The sequence below is a fragment of the Durio zibethinus genome, chromosome 25 (genome assembly GCF_047325235.1).
Source record: "Durio zibethinus cultivar Kanyao isolate XHJ-2024 chromosome 25, ASM4732523v1, whole genome shotgun sequence".
NCBI classification, from domain to species: Eukaryota; Viridiplantae; Streptophyta; class Magnoliopsida; order Malvales; family Malvaceae; genus Durio; species Durio zibethinus.
Window position 1 is genome coordinate 11,171,471 of NC_143186.1, and position 7,627 is coordinate 11,179,097.

A 7,627-nucleotide genomic window follows, 5' to 3' on the forward strand; every position below is an offset into this window, starting at 1 on the left:
CATAGCAGCTCTACGAACTGCAGCTTCTTTAGCTATTTGAAGCCACGGAGGAGTTCCAAAATTTGCAGTTTCCCCACTATTAAAACCTACTTAGCAAAAAAATTGACCATGACAATCAATGAGAATTAAAATTAGCAAACAAAGGCTACAGTAAATTCCCTGCTATGGTTTCCCAGATGAGATGAACAAATAAAATAATAGACTCCTGGCATAGTTCTCAGAGCAGAACAAAGACTTCGGTAATAGTTTGTGTCTTACACAATATTGGTACGCAGATTCACATAGACCAATACAAAATGCCCCTCCTCATTGTGGTGGTGTTTGTAACATAAATATATATTGATAAATTCTAGTCAGTCATAATTCCAGTTCCAGGGTAACATCACTTATATTTTAAGAATATTTGCAAATCAGACATCCTCCTTCAGAACTCAGTTTAAGTAGCTTTAAACATTCTTGTTAATGAGATCACCATCAACAACACCTTGCTCACTAATGATAACTAAAAAAGCTTATCCCTCAACCAATCCAGATCCAAAACACTTTGTCAATGAAGTCCTACCCAATCCCCTCCTTCTTGCTCCCCCCTGCAGAAATTTAAAAGGAAAAGAAAACTATTATTCTCATAATTACCAGTCATTAATTTACAAAACTAACAGAGGAAGTGAAGCTCATCAATCCCCTATTGAGCCCCAAAATTTCATGTGTAAGTATGTTCATCAAGTCATGCCTATCATTTTCATATCATTTACGTGTATTAAACCTCACGATACAAGCTGTGCACCCATCCAGAAAGGAAATGCAAATTTCTTTTTTCTTAAATAAAGTAAGTAATTAAACCGATACATTCACTTAATTTTTGCACAATTTATATTTTGTAGTTCTAATAGTCAATATAAAAGATAAATGTGCATGTATCAATCCCCAGTCACGAGCTCGACAACCAATTAAATTCTCATTATGGTGAAATCTAACTACAAATATGTCATAATGTATAGATTCGAAAATTCGATCACTAGACGTAATGTATTAAGAATTCCCACCAATTTTTTTGTTAAGATGCAATTGGTCACCAAATTAAAATTACCCCTTTAAATAAATCTTAAGTTTGGTTAAGATTTCGTAAAAAGAATAATTTTTTATATACATTACATAACTAAGTTGGAGAATACGATTATGTGTGAGAAAAAATTAGTACTTTTACAACGTTTGTCCAAAGACAGTACCAAATAATTTTGTGTTGCACTAAAATAATCTTAATTAAATGATTTTTTTTAATTTTTAATTATTTAAATATAAAAAAATTTTGTAAGATTTTTTCATCATTATAGTAAAATCTTTTAAAAAAGATTTCCACCTCAAAAGTATTCGAAAAACTCGTTCGTTTCCTTGAAGAGATTTCGTCGTCGAATTGGTTAAACAATTTTACAATTTTTTTTAAAAAAACTTTTTATAATTTTATTAAAATTTTTTATTCTACATTTTCTATCGTTTTGACAAAATTTAGAAATATCTTGTTCTCAAAATTTTCTTTTAAGGATCACTCATTTGTAGTCTTTAGAATTTCATGAAGAATTTTTATTATTTTAAAAATGATTTAAATTATAAAATTATCCATCATTCTATAATAATTTAGAAATATTTTTATTTTATTATTATTAATTTTTTTAGAAAATTACCCATTCGTAATTTTCTTTAAAATCCTATTGTCGATTAATTATCATTCTTATTTATTTTGATTTATTAAAATTTTATAACATTTATTATTACTATTTTTACTTAGGAACAAATGTAAATCGTCGGTGTAAAAATTTTTCTTCAAATTTTTTAACATTCTAATAAATTTTGGATAAATTTTCACATGTAGGAACACCAAAAATCACTATTTCGTGATTTCTTGTAATTTCATGATTTAGGCAGTTTTCATTATTCCCAAACTTTTTTTTTTATTTTTTTGTGACCTTTGTTATTTTGTTTATTCTTTTTTTTTGTTTTTTTTTTTTTAATTTTCATCATTATGATAGAATTTAAAAATAATCTCTTATAAAAAATTTCTTGATAGTAATTTTCTAGATTTTTATTGTTGGTTTTATCCTTTTTTATTTAACTTTTATTATTTGTGTTATTTTTTATTTCAAAATAAACACTTTTAAAATTTTCTTTTAAATTTTCCATCATTCTGATAAATGTTTTCTTTTATCAATTGTACATTTGCAACTATTTGAAATTTTATTATTTTTTTAAAAAATATTTATGTCTATTTTATTATTTTTTTTATTATTTTTTAAAATTTTCTTAAAATTTGTTAAACTTTAAGCTAAAATTATGTAAATAAATTTTAGTTAAATTTTCTTAATTTTTTTACAATTTTTATGCTCTAATAAATTTAAATTTTAAATAATAAATTTAAATTTTAAACATGCATATATTCAATATAAATAAATAAATTTAATTTAATTTTAAAAAATTAAAAAAATGAAGAAAACTTATTCAAAAATGGTCGGTCAATGGTTCATCATGGTTCAGATTGGTTCAAGTTGTTTAAGAGCGATTTAAATGATTTTTTTTACAATTTGGAGCAATTTGACCTAGTCTGGAACAGTTAGTAAGACGGTTCAGTCAATTCAAGATCGGTCAAAGTCAAAAAGGGTGCAAGTCATGAGTTGGACATGTGGACCTTAGGTCGGGTCGTGGGTCATGTGGACATCAATTTGTCCAAAAAAAATGAAATACAAAAAAATACGAATATACGAAATACAAAAAAAATACCAAAAATAATTCAAAATACAAAAAAAATACAAAACAAAAAAATACAAAAAAAAGAATAAAAAATAGAAAAAATCGAGGATGACAGTGGTGCCTTCCCTGGCACCACTACCACCATTGCCCTACACCCATCCCTCACCATGCCCTACCCCCCACCCCTCTGATCACCTAACCCTACCACTGCCAGATGTTGCCAAAAAAAATAAAAGAGGCATGGGGCTCGTGCTTACACCCCATGCCGAGCCCCATGCCCTTCCCTCAAGCACACACACGGCCAGAGCTCTATAAATAGAGGTCCTAGCCAAACCAAAAAGGAGACAGAGAAAGGAGGAGAGACACTGCAAAAAATGAAAGAAAAAAAAACATTATAAATATATATATATATATACACAGTCCTTATCGTAGGGAGGAACCCAACGCCTAGAGCTTTCTGCACAAAGAAAAAAAATGGTCAGTTTCAAAAAAAAAAAGTCAGAATACAAAAAAATAGTTTAACCGAAACTTCAAGTTCGGATCTGCAAAATTTGGGACTCTTTTTGACAAAAAAATTGTTGGATTTGTTTTTAAGGTGTTGAGTAGAACATTTTATGTGATTTTAATTTTTTATTGGTCACCGACGACGGTGGCCGACGATCGGCAACGACCCTACGTTTGGCTGAAGACAAACAAAGAAGAAAGGTTTTTTTTTTAGAGAAGGAAGGAGAATGGCTAAAAAAAAAAATTTGAACCTTTTATATAAACGGTGAAAACCAAAACGACGCCGTTTCAATAAAGCCCAAAATGACATCGTTTTAAGCACCCAGGATCCGTGTGTCAACCTGCGACCTACCCGGGGTCTGCACACCTAACCCTCGACCCGCATCCTTAATCAACCTTTGACCAGTCTGACTGAATCGAAATCGAATCGGTACCGAACCGCTGAACCACTCGGATTGTGCTCAGATCGGACTAAACCATCAAACCGAACCGCGCGTTGACCAGACCGTTGATCGATCCGGTTCAGGTAAAAAAAAATTTTTTTTGAATTTTTATATATTATTTTATTAATATTTATGCATATTAAAATATTTATACTTGTTAGATTAAATGATGAAATATGTGGTTAAATTTTTTTTATAATTTTGTTAATTTTTAAAATAAACTTTAAAAAACAAAATAATATAAAAATAAATTTAATAATAATACTAAAGTAATAAAAAAATATAGGAAAAGGAAATTTTTATTCGACGATGACATTCAAAGGTATTCCGAGTAGTGATGCCTACGAAATATCTAGGTAAAAAGATTTTTTTTAAATACTACCAGTGTATTGGAGTATTTATAAAAAATTTTTAATACAGTAAAAAATTTTTTTTTAAAGTAATAAATAAAAATTGATTAATGAATTAAAAATATAAGTAATAAAAATGAGAAGAAAAGAGATTTTATCCGATGATGGGATTCTAAAAGTATTCCGAGTAGAGATGCTTTAAGAAATCTCTAGGTGAGAATATTTTTTATAAAATATTACCAATGTATTGGAATATTTATAGAAAATCTTCAATATAATAAAAATTTCATTTTTCTTCAAAATTCTAAATAAAAATATTAATAAAATAATTAATAAAATTTCTAACAAAGGAAAATAAAATGTGTGCATTAACATGGTAACATTTTGCATTGCATGCATGACATTTTTTACGAAAAGTAAATTTGAACCTCCAAGGATGAGATTCTAAGGTGTTCCGAGAAGTGATAGAAGCGATGCCTAAGAAATCTCTAGGTGAAAAAAAGTTATTCTAATATTACCAACGCACTGAAACATTTTAAGAATTATTTCAATAAAAAGGTTTTAATTTATTTTTCTCGAGAATAAATTTTTTTCTAATAAATAAAAAATCAAAGAAATTATTTTTTGAACACCGAAAATTGGATTATTTTTATCAAAATCAAAGGATAACATGTTAATTGGTACCATTTATAATGGGCACTGTGGGGGTGCTAATCCTTCCCCACGCGTAACCGACTCCCGAACGCAGATTGTTTCGCAACCGTAAAATTATCTTTTTAATAAATTTTAATTAATTTTAAAACTTTATTAAAAGGATATGTTTTAGTAGGTGGCCAATCGCACCTAGCCAAAAAAAGAATGGTGGTGACTCTGTTATTTTTTTTTAATTTTGTTTCCAAATTCGTCGGACGGATACAAAACTGTTACAACATCCTGGCAACTCCACTCGGGACGTTTTTTGTTTTCGAGAGTTAGGCCAAAATTAACTACTTGTTATCTTCAAATTTTGATTTAGACAGTCTTAATCAATTTCTTGGATTTTTATTTTTTATTTTCAATAAAAAAGGTAAAAAGGTAAAAATAAAAACATAAAACAAAACAAAAACAAAACAAATAAAAAAAAGCAAAAAAATTCACACGCATTTCTTTTACTATGCCTTTTATGTTTTATTTTTTTATATATTACTCTCAATAAATTAGGATATATTTGCATACAATGGCACGATGCATCTCATGCATGAGCTCTATACCCGGGCTCCGTCCTTTATAGGAGGAAGTAAAGTACCTATGCTTTCGTGAGGTGATAACCTTCGCAATGACAAGTGAAATACTTCCACTCAAATTGAACCCTTTCTGTTCATAGCCTGTAATGGGTGAGGATCAGGGTGCCTTACTAGTCCAACATGGATGATAGTGAGAAACAATTTGGGAATCTTTAGACAATGTCAATCTAAACCCAGCATATAATAAGCCTAGGAAATCAGTCTTATGTAGAGCCTTGTCTATCTTTTTGTAGGAAATACCTAAGAATAAAAGTTGTGTATAATACAAAACAAAACAAAACAAACAAAAAATCTCAAAACATAAAAAAAAACACTAAAAAAATAAAAAAATATTTTTTTCTTAAACCACATCCTCACACTAACTCAATTTTGTTTCTTTTTCTTTTTCTTTTTGCATTAATCATATCATACAATTTTGCATTGAGATATTTGCTTTAGGACATATTTCTCCCAAGAAGTTTTCATAGATCCCATAGAACTACAAATTTGCTCATCCTCAATCAGTGTGCCATGTGAGTCGTATAATGAAATACATGTTTGGTCGAAAGAAGCTCAATAAAAGAATGCAAATTGTTTGCCTACTGGTTATGTGTCTGAATTACTTGAGAAAGTGCATTTAGATCTCACACAGAATGATTTAAAAGAGTTAATTGCTATCTGGGGTCAGTTAAGTGAAGAAAAAAAGAAATTTTTTGCAAAAAGTATAGGCAGATTGCATCTTTCATTTCAGTAGTGATCGATGAACAACTAGTCAAAGTAGCTATACAGTTTTGGGATCCATCCTATAGATGTTTCACTTTTAATCAGAAAGATTTAGTGCCAACTATCGAGGAGTATTCGATTTTACTCGGGGTAAAACTATAATGTCTAGATAAAGTATTTACTCGAAAGTTAAAATCAGGTTATCGCAAAAAGTTAGCCAAGCTTATAGGGGTTAAAGTAGAAACCATTGATTCCTTTACGAAGTCTAAAGATGAACATATCGGTATTCGTTGGGACTTTCTCTGAAACTTCATTCAAGAGCATTTAAATGATGATCAAGGTATGGCTATGTTTGCTTTAGCATTTTATGGCATGGTAATCTTTTCGAAGACTTTGGGTTACATTGAGAAAACTGTGGTAGACTTTTTTGAGCAAATTAAAATCCAAGCAACTAATCCTGCTCCAGCAGTCCTAGCCGAAACTATCAGGTCATTGAATTTCTGTAGACAAAATGGAAAAGGATGATTCATAGGATGTGTATCTCTATTATACTTATGGGTTAGAAGTCATTTCAAGTGTGGGAAGAGTGCATTTTTGAAACCATATCTTCGAAATAAGGCACCAATCGAAGAGTTTTACAAAAGTCAATGGCCATCATTGAAGACTAATGAAGAATGGATCCTTTTTTTACGAAGGCTTACTGGAAATGAAATTGAATGGATGGCGCTTTGGATGCCTCGTGTGCCTTTGTTGTATCATGGAAAAAATGAGCCATGGATACCGTTATTAGGGCTACGGGGCGTTATAAGTTATGCTCCATTAATGGTGCTTAGGCAATTTGGTGCAAAGCAGTTTGTTCCTGCTACTCATGGCTTAGTCTAAGTAGAATTCATTTATGGGGAACTGAATCCATCAAAAACCTCAGAGCAGTTATCCAAGCATGGAAGAGAACATGAAGAATAAGGTTAGGGCCTCTCATCGACAAAGTCACTTCTGATTATCAGATTTGGAAAGTAAGATGACCTAGAGACATAGTACTCTTTCTTGATGATAGCCCATATCAATTAGTTAATCTTTCGAAAGAGGTGCAATTATCAGAAGTTAAGCTTGTCAAGAAAGAATTAGAAGTTGAAAAAGAAGAAATAAAAAGAGAAAATTTGAGACTTCGCGAGAAAGTAGGATAATTAAAATATGAAGCAAAGATACAGGGGAACAGATTAGAAAAGTTATAAAAGAACGAGATCTGGCTAATAGTGATTTGAAAGATCTATACTAGGAAAATAAGAGGTTACAAGTTCAATTCAAAACTAAAAAAGTCACCAAGTCTTACTTTAGTCGACAATGTGAAATGCATGAGCTCTAAGAGGGGATGAACCAATGGAAGGGCAAAGTTCAATAAAAGCAAGAGGAGACCACCAGAATTTCTCAAGAATGTCAGAATTGGAAAAAATTATACTCTACAACCTCAGCAAGATTGGTGGAATGCCAAAACGAAGAGGAAAGGTCAAAAGAGAGAAAAAAGCACTTCAATGTACTGAATGAAAAAGAATCACTTCACCAGATGATCCAAGGGTTAGAGATACAACTATAAGACCACAAGAGCCAT